The following is a 15,690-nucleotide window of genomic DNA, read 5'->3' on the forward strand; positions in this document are numbered from 1 at the left end:
ATAACATACCATTGACGGCTGAGGACAATCAGGGGATGAAAGAAGGACGTCAAATAATTCCAGGTTCCCTTCTCAAATTACTCTGAAGTCTTGCCACCTTGAAGTCAGCAGCTAGCAGCCATCATGACCGTAGCCATCAGCACTGACTGCACAGGATGAATACAAGAAAGGCAGAAAAAGAAGGCTGAATAAGCACTCTGCAAGGTGCCAGAGTCACCCTTATCACAAGTGAAAAACTTGCCATTTAAAATTGTGAACATGAAGGTTTTAATCTTATAGGTAAAATATATTTATTTATGACTTTCTCATTTAACTTGGCAATCATTGTCCTTATCACTGGAATGTGCTGAGATCCATTTTATTATTACTGTCTGTACAACCTGCAGTTTATGATCTGGTTCAAGTTCCTCATGTTGCAACAAAATTTGAAAAAATGTGTAAGTGGGCACGAGACTGCATCCTGGTGTATAGATAGATGTATAGGAGTCACCATTATTTGTAACAGATCACAAGCTTTGTGTTTAGCTAACAAAACAGACCTTGAGATTTTTCAGGACTTTCCTAGATTTTATTGGCCTGCCTTAAGCTTTATTTTAGTTTATATAAACATCATAGAAACTGTCCAACAGGGCCGCTGTTACCCAATCTGATTTAGTTTCTACCTAGCTTTGTAGAATTGTGCAAGGTAATGATTAGTGGCACATGCCATGGTGAGTTGATCATGGTAGGCAGCTCAGCCCCACACAGCCACTCGCTCATTCCCCCACAGCGGGATGGGGGAGAGAGTCAGAAGGGTAAAAGTGAGAAAACTTATAGGTTGAGATTAAGGCAGTTTTAATAGGTGAAGCAAAATGAGCTGCTATGAAGATAATTAGCCAAACCAGCCAAACCCCGTACACACACGTATATATATACACACACACACACACACGCTTTACTAAATAATATTATAACAAGTAGTTCTTCTGCATTAAAGCAGCCACCTGTGAGTCTAGAATAAGAATGCAATGTAGCAGAATACTTGAGTTGACAGCAAGGGCCTTGAAAGCACAAACAGCGGATAATAGACCTTAAGGCTATAAAAAGTTATAGGTAGTCAATTGCTGGTGATTAAAGCAGTATAACCTTGACAGCTGTTTAAAGACAGTATTAGGGATATAAAGGGAATAAAACCCAAGTTTCCAACTCATGTAAAACACCTGGTACTTAGTAAATTATGTTGCAAGATGGAATTACAGAGCAGTGAAAAAAAAACCAAGGTGTACACCACAAAATATCATCCTGCTCCTTCTTTTACACCACTGTGCACTTTAATCAGACAAGTAACATGAGTGGCTGATGGGAGTTGCTCTCCTGGCTACTTTTTGAGAGAATTTTGTCCAGGTTGAACAAAGTGTTGTTTCATGTGCAGATCAATCAAAAAATAATACTCTCATTTGAGAGAGGTAAACCAAAATAAAATACAAAGAATTCATAGCACATTTCTTGTTTGATGAAACTTTTATAGACCTGAAGTTATGAACCTAATTCACCTGTGCACAAAAAATATTTAAAATCTTCCTTAGATTAATTTTCTGTCTCAAAGTATATGAAACAATTTAATGTTATTTATTTCAATCTGAAAGTAATCTTCAAAGTATGCTCTGAGTTACAACTATAACATGATATCTTAGGTTCAAGTTGGAAAGGACAGAAGAAAGGTACAAATTTCTTAAAAAATGTCTATGAAAAGTGATCTTCAAAGAGGGAAAATATTTCTCCAGCAGCTATACCAACATTGGTAGCGGATTAACAGTACTGAAGAATTACAAAGGTAAGATTCAAAAGCAAAATCATCTGAAGTAAAGCAACACAATTAAGTGAGATTCAGATATGTTTAAAAAAATTACAGGTGCTAATAAATATGTAACAGAAGATGCCCATTGACCTGGGAAGGGGAGGGGAGGGGAGAAGCTGGTGGATGTTGTGATTCTGGGCAGACAAATAAAACTTATGCAGTAAACACTTGAAATCAACAGTATAAATTTAACACTTTTAATGTATGCTGGTATCTGAATGCCTGTGGTATCTGAAAATGATAGATAGATGATAGATACAGATGATGAACAGAAAACTGGGAATGTTTCAATATGCAAAGTAGATGTCTAGAGACCAGAAATTGTATCAAACTTCCCTGCCAATATTCATTCAAGGACTTCCTGTTCTTTTCTAGAACAGTAATTTCATATAAGAGTCATGCTGAAAAGAACAAAAGGACATCTCACCAATATACACCAAAAAATTCAAAGAAAATGGACAAAAAGGTATTATGACAGCAAAAGCATGTTTAAAACATTCAAAAATCGACTTCAAAGGGCTGATACAACAAACCACATGAAATATCTTTAAAATATTTATATTGTAATGTTTATAGACTTTTCTGGATTATAAATTATTGATTTCACTGACCATTCTAGCTTCATAATATATTATGGATACCCTGACTATGTGAGGCCACTTTATTCCTTAGAAGACACTGCACTAATAAAGAACATATAGATTAATACTCAACCTTTAGATCTCAAATACCTTATATATAATACAAAATCTTCTGAGGTGTTGGACTAAACATTGTAAGCTGAAGTCCTGCTGAAAACAGAGTATAAATGTTTCATAAGTGTTTTTTCTTAGTGTTGTATCAGTAGCATAATCATTGCACACAAATTGTATTATTTGCTATCTTTTACAGATTTTTCTCCTGCATGTGCAATAAAAAAGAAAAATTGTTTATATCATGTTTGAATATAGCTATTGATTATGATGTACAGTAAGATATACCAATTTAGGCATCTATTTTACCCCAGATTTTACATTGCTAATGGATGAACTTGCCTTTGGAAAGAAGTTGCTAAATTTCTACTAAGAATAAATGATCAAAACCAGGCATAAAATCATGGAATCATATCATAGAATGGTTTGGTTTGGAGGGGACATTAAGGATCATCTAGTTCCAAACCCTCTGCCACGGGCAAGGACACCTTCCACTAGATCAGCTTGCTCAAAGCCTTGTCCAACCTGGCTCTGAGCACTTCCAGGCAGGGGGCACGCACAACTCCGGGCAACCTGTTCCAGTGTCTCACTATGCTCATGGTAAAAGATGTCTTCCTAAAACCTAACCGAAATGTACCCTCTCTCAGTTTAAAACCATTACCCCCTGTCCTATCGCTACACTCCCTGGCAAAGAGTCCCTCCCCATCTTTTCTGTAGGCCCCCTTTCATACTGGAAGGCCTCTTCCAGGTCTCCCAAGAGCCTTTTCTTCTTGAGGCTGAACAACCCCAACTCTCTCAGCCTATCCTTATAGGGAAGGTGCTCCAAACCTCTGATCATCTTCATGGCCCACCTCTGGACTCGCTCCAACAGGTCCATGCCATTCGTATCCTTGGGTCCCCAGAGCTAAACACAGTACTCCAGGTGGGGTTGCCTGAAAGCAGAGTAGAGGGGGAGAATCATCTCCCTTGACCTACTGGGGCCACGATTCTTCTGATGTAGCCCAGCATACTACTGATTTTCTGGGATGCTAGCTTACCCTGCTGGTTCATACTCAGGTTTTCATCCACCAATACACCAAGTCCTTCTCTGCAGGGCTGCTGTCAATCCACCCATTGCCCAGCCTGTATCCATGTCTGGGATTGCCCTGACACAGGTGCAGGACTGTACACTCAGCCCTGTTGAAATTCATGAGTTTTGCATAGACCCAAAACTTAAGCCTGTCAGGGTCCCTCTTTACACAATTCCTTATCCAAGGAGTGATCCACCTGTCAGATCAATGTGTCTCCATTTTAGAGACAATGTTGTTGTGTAGGGTAGTATCAAATGCTGTACTTCTAGTACTGTTGCTTTATAGGAAACTGTCTAATCTCTTTTTTTTTTAATTTAGTTGTACTTATAAGGCTGCAACAAGATCTTTTACCATACAAATCCCTCTGCTGCCTTCTCCTCATCTCATGCAGGGTGTATGTTCTCTTCTCTCTTGCTTCTTCCTCTCTCTTCCTCGGCTGCTCTCTCTCCTTTTGGCTCTCAACCACTTAACAGAAGCAGCCACAGCTGCACCTTATCTACATCGGCCAACCCGCCGCCCCTGAAGCCAGCCCACAGCTGTATGTTATCAATGCTAATCAGCCCACTGCCTTCATTCCTCTGCACTTAATGAGACAAACATGATTTGAGAAAGGTGTCTCAATCTTAAGCTGCATGTTCCTTCTTGTTGCTATCTGTGAAATAGCTTTTATCTGAAGAAAAAGATATTTTTTTAAAATAAGTTTCTGTACTTCTCTACATCAATTTTAAAGTAAATTTCTCTGCAACTATACTTTCATCCTTAAACTTTTTCTTATAAATGGAATTTTAATAAAGGAGCAACTGAACAGCAATGCTGTAAAAAACACTCATTATAAGAGTGTGAAAAATGTTTTAAGCAGTAAAACCATTGTTCATAATGCCTTTTTTTTTTTAAGATAACAGAAGTGATTGAAAAATTGTTTGGTGATAAATAAACCACTCTCTAAAGTCTTCAGTGAAATAAGAAGTGAAAGAAATTTAAGCTGATGTCCTTTGCAGACAGTACTGGCAGCTGAAACTCCAGGAACGTTAATTAAAAACACACACAACCAATCTATTTTTTTCATATTTTAGGAGATTATGAAGAAAGGTGAAAGTATTGATTTACCATTAAATAAAATGTTTATTTTGCCTTTGAATTCTTTTTGCAGTAAAACTGTAGATGCATTTGTAGATAGGGTTTAAATGAAGCTTCATCTATAACTCATTGCTAAATTTCTCTGTAATCTTTTGCTTAAATAAGATTTTCTAAAGTCCCCAATATAACAGCAGAGGGCGGGAATTTCTAGCTTTTATGCAAACTGAAATCATACTTGCTACTATAAATTAATATTAATAGTTCAAAACATATCATGTGTTTAAAGGCAAATTTCAGACATTCTGTATGAAGTCTTGTTGCTTTTTGGTCAGAATATGTCACATTGTGTCATGGCATAAAGTGTTGTGAACGGTATTACTGTAACAAGCCATGACAAACCAAGGAGACATGCTAAAATACATGAAGTATTTTTAAGACTATTTTGCAATCACTGGAATCACAACTATCCAGTTTGAATTAGACATCAAATAGATGAATGTAATTTTAGCTGAATTTGTTCCTAACTGTCAAGTTAAATCTCCTTTCTTTACACAGAATTATCTTGTATGTATATGCAGGTATAGGTATATAAATACACATGTATGTGTATATATTTTGGTGTGTGTAACTTGTGATACGTAACCTTTTGTAGTGAATCTAAGAGTGCTGGCAGGGTGTCTTGACTGTCAGTGCATCAGTGTGAAAAAACACAGCAAATGAGTTAATTCTAATGGGTACAGTAATATCCATAGCAGTCCTTCTATGTGAAGGTCTATCTAACCCCATGCTGGAAGTATCTTCCTGTGGTCTTCCTACCCCATTCTTTCCTTTTTCGGACAAGGACAGAAGAACCTATTTAAAAGCTTCAATTCAACCATAAATAAGTTACACTAACTATACTTCTCTGAAGGGAATATTTGAAAGAGAATGACTGTCACACTCAGAATAACTTACCCCAAAAGAGTGGTCAGGTTTCCTGATCAGCCAGAGTTTCTATGGTCTTAAGCAGAATTGGCATAAGAAAGTCTTTTAGGATAAACTTTCATGGGCATTTAATGAAATATTCATTTCTTCAGAACAAGTAACAAAGATTATGAAAGTCTTTCAAAATTTAACTTCTCTGGAGGACATTACATCACAAATGGGAGGTTTTTATCTACCTCCTCTCAAATGACATTTGAGCCGCTTACAAGAAAGGGGCTGTTTATCAGGGAGCACAGTGATAGGACAAGGGGTAATGGTTTTAAACTGAGAGAGGGTACATTTCGGTTAGGTTTTAGGAAGACACCTTTTACCATGAGCATAGTGAGACACTGGAACAGGTTGCCCGGAGTTGTGCATGCCCCCTGCCTGGAAGTGCTCAGAGCCAGGTTGGACAAGGCTTTGAGCAAGCTGATCTAGTGGAACATGTCCTTGCCCGTGGCAGAGGGTTTGGAACTAGATGATCATTAATCTTCCCTCCAAACCAAACCATTCTATGATTCTATAAATAGACAATAGTTGAAACATACTGTAGTGGGTTTGATTCTGAGTAGCGTTGTTTACATTTGTTTTATTTACAAGTTATACCTCATGCGAAAATGCAACTTCTATGAGATCAGATAAAAACTAAGACCCTATATTTAAGGGCAGAAATTTTCTGTTGATATATACGCATACAGTGATTCAATTTAGTCCTTGGTCTTACAGTCAGATCTCTTGGAATTTGACTTTAGCTGGTGAAGAAAAGCATTCAGTTATCAAATATAAACAGCAGATGATGTTGTGTCACCAGTGGGCAAATTCCTTCTTGGACATAAACAGTGACTAGTACAGCGCACAGTGTCTCAGGAATCAGGCACACACTGATTCTTGTGTAAGAAGTTCTCTACATAAAATTTGTGGGTTTTGTCACACCAGCATCATGCACTGTGCTTCAGTGCCTGTAAGAAAGCCTCAGGGATTCACTAACCTTTATGGGAAAAGTCTTAGTAACTTAGTGCCTCTTCTAGGGCTTTTTTTAGCTTCCTGTAAAATTTAATGGAGGATAGTACTGCTATAAAATTCTACAGAGGTGAAATCTTATAGAAGAAAGGCAATTCTCATTCAGTTCCCTATATATAACTCCCACAAAATTATCCTAAAATGTTATTTTCCTATACGCTGTGTTATACTTTCTGTTAGCACATATTCTAACTTGCTTTAAAATTTATGAAAGTATAATTGATATTTTAATACTAAGGAACAGTATATTAATGTCAAAAGTAATGTAATTCTTCTTCATAAAATTATTTTAAATGTTATAAGGAAAAATACAATAAATATGCTTGTATTTTAAATATCTTCATATATCCTGACATGTAGTATTAAAACTATAACAAATTGTAAACCTACTTTAAAGTGTAATTTCCAACTCATTTATATTGTGGAGTTTATGGTTTACTTAATTTGTGTATTATATGTCTGAGGTATACATAATATATTATATTTTATTCAATTATACAAATAATCATTACTTTATGGGCTTCTTTATGCATTGTAATGATTTCTGAAACTCTAAAAAATATTACTGATGATGCTATTTAAAAAGCAATATGTAAATATGACACATTTCATAGACTCACTATCATTTTGGTACATTTTTTTTTCTAAAATTTTTCATGAAAAATTGTTACCCCAGCTGGTAGCCAGTATTTGCTTTTTTTAAGTACAGTATTATTAACCTGAATCTGCACTTTTTGAGATAATTTTTATTAGGAAACCTATTGGATTGTTTTTCTAACTTATTATTAAAGAATTATTAATAATTTATTATTATTTTCAATAAACCACATGAATGTAACTTGTCAGGTACCATCATGGGACTTCACATGTTCATAAGAGAATCATGCTTGTCTCATGCACGCCTATAAAGATAGCTTTATTTTCTAGCATAAATTCAAGAGAATTAAGGAAAAAAACCAAAACCCTCAGAAATAGCTACAACAGCGTGCTTCTTATAATAAATTTATTCAAGCACTACCAATAGTAGGTTGTTCTAAAATGCTTTCAGAGCTTCAGGTTAAATTACAATATGCATGCTGTGTTGCATACTAGGCTATTCATGTCAAGGTCATTCTGTGTAAAGCTGGAGAACAAGATGTCAAAGGGATTGTGTTTGCTATGGGGCAGGTTCTTCATGTTGTTCAGTCCCTAAGTCGTGATTCCTTATGTACATCCTACTTACACCAATACTGCATAACCTGAAAAGATATGGACGACATTATCCTAGGTACTTGCATTTCTTTTCAAAATCAATCCAGGGTAGGAAAGAAGCTGTTTTCCTTTGCAGTAGCAGTATGTTTAGGGAATTGTTGCCTAGAACATTGGCCCTGTAGCTCAAGTCTGTCATTGATGATGAAAGAGTAGAAAGGGAGCTTTCTGAAGTTTATCTGATAAGCTTGGCAGTAAAGCCTGGAGTTCCTTACCTTAAGCAATATGAGAAATAAAAGTTATTTGGAAAAAATGGGTACATCCTTGAGCAAAGTGCCAGTCCCCAAAAGAAAAAAAAACAAACCCCACCCCCCCCCCCCCAAACCAAAAACAAAACACAGAAGACCAAATTCAGGAAAGATCTTAAAGTTTGTCCATTTTAATGCTGGCCACACTTGAGCTGACAGACAGCAATGAGATCAAACCAAGAAGAGAATCCTGAAGGCTGATTTCAGAGATGCTTTATTAGGATACAAATGTTTGTGTAAGTTAGTTTGGTTTTCCTTTTTTTTTTTTTTTTTTTTCCTTTAAAATTTCTGTGTTCTTACAGACTGGTGGTCATCATGGAAAACGTCTAAATTTGTAGTTTGGCCCTGCTGCATCTCTGGTCACATGATGTTGGTGGTTGGACTAGTCATCTGGCAAAGTCAACAGAGGAAATTCAGACATGGGATGTAGAATCTATACCAAAGAATGCCCCAAAAATATTTACCATTCCTGTTTGAAAGACTCATAAAAATCAATGTTTTAAATTCAGCTATCATCTTTCTGATTCCCTTTTGTAGCAGGTACGCCTGAGAGTATCAACAAAAGACGGTAGCAGAAGCCTTGAAAGTATACAGGGGTGGACATCAAAGGCCTCAAGGATACAGAAATGTTTTATTACTGAACACTAAAGAAACGCAGCTTTGGGAGCTGGGTAGAACCAGTTTCAGAACTTGTATATTTATAAAGCTCTGTAAGAATCTATTTCTGCTTCCCATGACTGAATACAGGCTTAGATATCTTTCTTTACATCGCACCTTACATTGCAGCGAGGCACCTATCTTCAGAATTCAGCAAGAAGAATGGATCAGCAGGATATCCCATACTGTTACCTTATCATTAAACAAAAATATATCACTATGTTTGTATGCTTGCATTCGAGGTATGGTGGGCAATTTGAATGCAATTCTTGCTTCTCTGTCTCTAGAAGGAGAGTATAGATGCATGCCTACAATAGTAATACATGGATGGAAGAAAGGAAATACACAGGCAGTGGAAAAAGAAACTTATATTCTGTGAATAATATAGGGATGTTGCCTGGATTTGTAGGGATGGGATCCAGAAAGCTGAGGGAGAGATGGAACTGAATTTGGCAGGGTATGCAAAGAATAATAGCAGAGGCTTCTACAGGTGTATTGGACAGAAAAGGAGGATATAAAACAAAAATGTACCCTCCTGACAAATAAGACAGGAGAACTAATGACAACCTAAGTGGAGAAAGCTGAAGTACTCAACAACTTTTTTGGTTCAGTTTTGACTGGTGATCGCTTTCCTCCCATCTCTCAAGTCTATGAATCTCATGGTACAGACTTGGGGGTGAAGTCCCTTCCATTGTAAGCTTTGAGGCCTCCTGAAGAACCTGAACATACTCAAGTCCATGGGACCTGACAAGATGAGTCTCAGGACCTGAGGGAATTGGCTGATGTAGTTACCAAGCCACTCTTCATTATACTTCAAAAACAATGGCCTTTGAATACTTTAAGGGTGCTTAAAAAATTTGGAAAGACTTTGTACCAGGTTTGGTAGTGACAGGACAAAGGGGCAACAGTTTTAAACTGAAAGACGGTAGATTTAGATTGGACATATGTAGTGGAACAAAGACAGTGGGTTGATTGACATTGATAATATGCAGCTGTGGCCTTGCTTTGACGATGTGCAGCTGTGATCCTACAGCAAAGTGGTTAAATAGCTCTGAGGGGTACGAGAGAAAAACCCTGATGAAGCAGAGACAAGGAGCAGTGTGGTCTGGCCTCTGGAAGATGGAGAAACAGTATGGATAGTAGATTTTGACCTTTGGTAAAGCTTTTGGCTGCTTACTATTTTTTTTCTGTTATTTCCTAACTGCCGTAACTCAATCGCAGCAGACATAAGGAAGAAATTTTTTTACAACAAGGGTAGTGAGACACTGGAACAGGTTGCCCATAGAAGTTGTGGATCCCCTCTTTCTGGAAATGTTCAAGGTTTTATTGGACAGAGCTTTGAGCAACCTAATGGTGGAAGGTGTCTGCTTATGGCAGGGGAGTTGAACTAGATGATCCTCAAAGGTCCCTTCCAACACAAACTATTCCCTGATTCTATGTTGTGTCTATTGGCTAATGGTGAGAAAGTGTTTTGAGTTCCTTAAGTGAAAGACTCTAAGTCCAAAGTTCTATAAATAATGCAATGTACATTTTTATAGCTGCTTATCCTCCTGATAAAGCACAGCATACTGCATAGTACACTCAGTCTTGTTTCTTTCACCATTGAGTTGCATAGACTTGTAGCTGGAAACTCAGAAATAACACTACAACACACAGTAGTAATAGACAAGTTACCATTTTCAGCTAGCTTGAGCTGAAGCTGCTATCGAATTCTTTAATGTTGGCTGTTCTACTGCTCAAGAAAAAATGAAAACCAACAGATTAAATTTCATTACAAAAAGAGACACTCCCAAAAGATATTAAGGCATAGAATACAGATAGCATATATTTTTAGAATAAACAAACTAAAACCCCTGAAGACACAAGCACCTTTTACATGGAACAGTGTCTTTTTTGGTTGTGTGATTTCTCATATATTGTACAGAAAATGTAGCATAACAAAATTGTCAGTTTGGTTGCAATATTTTTTATTTTTTTATTAGTATTCTATTTTATTTAAAGGGCTATGCTGTCCTGGAAACTTAAGTTTTATTCCTACAAGCCCTCAAATTATCTCTGTGGAATTTGTATAAAATCTGAACTTGAATGTATTGTAAATAATCCTTCTATGCCATGTATAAGATTCTTACTTAAAAAAATAAAAACAACAAAACCAAACCAGATCCATCTCCACTGAATAAAAAAAACCCTATTCTCTCTAAAATGTAGTTTTCTAGAAGCAGAATTATAAAAAGGAGAATAGACTTGGAAGATTGTAAAATTACAATAAGACCACACAGATGTGCAGTTGTGTAACTGGCATACTAAATTTTATGAGCAGAGTATGCAGATCATTTTGTTGGATTTGAGTCAGAGATAGACATTTCAGTGCATTCAAGAGACAGAAAGAGAAATCTCCATCAACCCAAAGGCTAGCAGGAAATTTTCTTCAGGGAAAATGTATCCACTTCTCATGTCTCCCATTTGAATATTTAGTTTAATGCAGATCATGTATTTGGCTTCTGACTATACTTTTCTTTCCCAGCATAATTTTTGCAACAAATTTGCCCTGCAGCATTAACTACCCTTGATAATTTTCTCTCTTACTGTGTGATTACTTGCTTAGCATAATGACTTTCCTACTTTTTTAAATTAGTGTGGTGTCACAGGAATTACTGGCTAAAAAGTTGACTTTAATGTAATAGAATATCAGTAATGACAAAAACATATAGAAAGTTAATGCAAATACATTTCAGATGTCCTTAGTAACCTTTCAGAATTTCCATGTTTTATTTTGCACAGTTAAATTCTGAAAAGGTATTTAAAACATTCAGAACTATAATCTGAACACAGCTGAGCAAAATTTCCTAACAAAATACTTTTCTCATTAGAAAGACTTGTACAAAAAAGACAATGTCTCATTAAAAAAATCATTTTTAAATTATTACAAATTAACAATCTGTGTTGTTCTAATACTATCCTGACTTACCATTATAAGAGATCAAATTATGATCACCATCACATATAAACTGTATACTAACATACATTATATTTCAGTAACATAAGTCCTTCTTATAGTCTTCATTATTCTTATATTATAAATTATAATTCATGCAATTTAAAAATATAATTATTTTATATATCCAGAATATATTTTTATTTCAATAAAATTCTGAAATTAGTTCACTTTTATTTTTTCGTGAATTCTGAAGAATTTACTTGTTATTCAAATGCAGGATGCATTTTTCTTTTTAACTGGGACTTCGGATGACCAAATTTCCAACTGCTGACCTATTTTGTGACTTAGCATCACAATAATATTGGACATTGCTCTACCACTGCTTGCTTTGGTTTTATTTATATGCTAGAACTGTGGAAGAATGCTGGAGCATGGATGATTTTTGAATCAATAATTACAGTTGACAATGAAGAAGTTTTACAGTCAGGTTTTTACTGCTCTTTTTTACATTTTTTTAAAAATCTTATTTTACAATATTTTTTTTAAATACAGTTAAAATGAACCAACATATTTATATTCCCTTATTTCCTATTGTTTCATGTTAAAAATTATGCTATGCAAAAACTACTGCAGGACAGAAAGACAAAGCCTTTTCTTTTAAAAGCTTTACGTGGTTAAATTGTATTATCCTAGATTGTTTTGAGTGATTCTCCATACAAGTGCAGAGACTAACCGAGAAACAAATGAATCTATGAATATTTTTGTTTTGTTCTCGTTAGTAGAAAATATTTTCTACAACATATGCTACATAAGAACAGAAAGAATGCTTCTCATAAACAAGCCACTGAAAATTCTATTCTTTTGCATAATAAAACTGGATTAATTCTGTTCTGCTTAGTCTCCAAGCCCAGGGAAATGCAGTCACATGTGGCTGACTCGTTAATAAACTATATTTAACTGTACTGAAGAGGTCATATAAATGCTATGTTAAAATATCATCAGTTTTTCACCATTTAATGCCATATTATGCATATAAATGCTGATGCACTCACGTGTTTTCCTAATATAAGGAAGAATTCAAACACATTTATATACATTAGTCAAAATATTTCAGTTTTAAAGTAGTTACTGTAGTTCAGCTGTAATGAAAATATCACTAACTTTCAAGTACAGGGAATGTTTAAAATAGTAATTATAAGGAGCCTTGAAAGAAATTTGAAACAGCCTGGATCTCAAAGAAGAATAAAATCCACTCTTAAAATACCTAAGCTGAACAAACTTTTAACACTTAGCAAGGATAATGAAGTTCTCAGTGTATATACTATCTACTTTATTAATTATGCAAATTTTGTGGTTTCTTTCCAAAAAGCCATTAAACTGGAATGCAATTAAAACCAGAACAGCTCACAACAACTGTAAATATTTCTCAAAGTATGATGTTAATAACATTGGCATGAGTTAACCATTATGTGGGATATATTTGTACATTTTTCACATACAGCTTTGACACTGCACTTCATTTCTGATCTACAAGACCCCTACTATTCAGTACTTGTATCCCTGCCAATTAATGAGTGGTAACCGTGTCATGTTTGTGAACAGATTAAAATAACTATTCAGGTATTAAGCAAATATCATCTAACATTTTAAATAGTAAAGACATAGTGTTCCGGGTTTCTGCTCCCTTCTTTATCAGCAAACAGAGCTAGTTGAATGCTGTTCATTATCTTTTCCTTGCATCTGGGTGATTTATACAAATGCATTCCTGTATTTTCCACTTCTTCCTTCCTGCTAAGTAATTTCAAGATTTTTATTTAATTTTTCATTATATAAATCTTAGTGTTGAAACACGAGTGCTTTAAGGCTTTAATACACCTCATGAAAATTCTTCAATTATTTTCCAAAGTGTAACATACGAAAATCTCCAATACACCCTGCGGCTGGATCTACATTTCAGTACATCCTGCTCTAGGCAGATTGGACTCACTGGCCTCATTTCATTTGAGAAGAAAATATGCTCCAATTATGTCCATGAAGAGACTGACTCAAGCATATATTTTTTCTTCCTCCCTCTGGAAGGCAATCTGCATGTGCAGTGGAGTGGAGAGCTAACACAGTTCCCCACAACATGGAGCCGAGACTGAGGCAAAATACATTTCATGCAAGAACTGAAGGATGCACTGCAAGGCATGCTCGTCTCATAGATACAGACCTTCACTTACTGTATACTGGATAGTTGCATGGCACCATCCTGCTACTTTTTTTCATGTGCCAGGTCCTCATGGATTAATACTTTTCTAATAAATTAATTGTGCTTGGGTGATGAGGTAAAGAGACACAAAATGAAAAGAACTCACAAAACCCTTAAAACAGTAGGAAAAAAAATTCTTCCTGTGGTTGAATTCTCTTGCTTTCCAAAGCATGGAAATACCTATTAAGTTGCCTCTGATCAATGCTAATGCTCAAAAAATGCTTTGGAATTTTCTGAGAAAACCAGTGAGCACAAGCCACACTCCTTTAGGGATCATTCCAACAGTTTAGCAAGATAGTTGATTGGGTTCCAGTGCATGGAAACTTTCCCTGTTTTAATATAATTTTCTAATAGAAACATAGCTACTATATCTTTTTATTGTTATTATATTTAAGGATAATTCTGGTTTGTCTAAACTTTCTCCTTAAGCTGCTCTATGGCATGCTCAAGACCTTTTTTAAGAATGAGGCAATTAGTCGGAAACAGTGAGGTCAGTAAGGGATGTAAAATAACCTACATAAATTAACAAGATTGCTTATACTTCAGTTGGTCAGGCAGTTCGTTAACCTACCGCCCAGGCCCAGTGAGACAGAATGCTCAGAAGGTGTCCACCACAGTCAGGTGGAGAGACACAGAGAGGAGGCAGAGCACAAGTGGGCAACTACACATCAGAAAGACTCTCCTCCTTCCTGCTATCTCTTTCTGAGCAATTCATAGTCTATCGATAGCAGTTTAACTTCACAGTTTTTTTAAAAAAACAGAAGAATAAACAGACTGTTCCTTGGGTATCTCGCTGTTTTCTTCACAGTTTTAAGTAAATAGAGAAATTTAGTTTACCACATTAAAATAATGTATCTAATAGTTCACACAAGTACAAATAGGATCATCTATATATGGATATAATTCCAGTAGATTGCGATACATTCAGTTGAGATATCACAGTCCTTTGGCAATTGAGTCTTGAAAGAATTAATCCCTGAAGGAATTATAAACATTTTCAATTTATTTGTAGACAGAGAGTTTAGGACACACAGACAACTTATGGACAGCTGCTATTTTTAGAAATGTTTATTAATTACTGTGGCAGTTAGGCCGAGTTAGGCTTGGATAGCACGGCTGCTAGCATAAGCCTGTGAACTCTAATCGACCTTTTAAGTAGGCATTATATAATCAAGCTCTTGTTCTGAATGACTGAATGAACCTTGAACAGTTTATATGATCTCAAGCAAATGGGCAGCCAAACTGTACAAAAACCCTATCGAGAATAACCACACGTCCAGAAGCATCTTCTTTTGACTGCTGTAAGCAGCAATACCAAGTCAGAAAGCACCCATGCATTTCAAACACCTAATACCAAGGTGGTAGTCTCTATCTAATCTTGGGAACCAGAGAGACACTGGGGGACTGATGACTCTACACCAAGCATATCTGGGCACCCTGTACTAACTCCCTAACTCTCCTGCTGGACTGCCTGATTTCTTCCATAGCACAGGAAAGCTGTGTAAGGAACCAGTATGCTAACCCATATAAATTCCCTCCCAGATTGTGCCATCTTTCCCATTGAACAAGGAAGTCATGTAATTTCTAAAACTGCATACATCTGTGATTAAAGTGACTTGGTGTCCACATCCATTTTTTTCTCTGCACATTCATTTGGTTTTGGACCACAGCAATTGCATCATTACAGAA

General features: G+C 36.0%; 1 long non-coding RNA gene across 1 annotated transcript in view; it reads right to left on the reverse strand.

Annotated features, from left to right (window-relative positions):
• Window positions 1–15,690, reverse strand: part of LOC308058733 — a 59,044-nt gene that overhangs the window by 23,438 nt on the left and 19,916 nt on the right. Inside the window, exon 1 of the long non-coding RNA XR_013925939.1 lies at window positions 1–15,690. This exon is cut by the window's right edge and continues 19,916 nt beyond it. This is a non-coding gene — a long non-coding RNA (uncharacterized lncRNA).

Source organism: Falco punctatus, assembly GCF_963210335.1.
Source record: "Falco punctatus genome assembly, chromosome: 2".
Lineage (NCBI taxonomy): Eukaryota > Metazoa > Chordata > Aves > Falconiformes > Falconidae > Falco > Falco punctatus.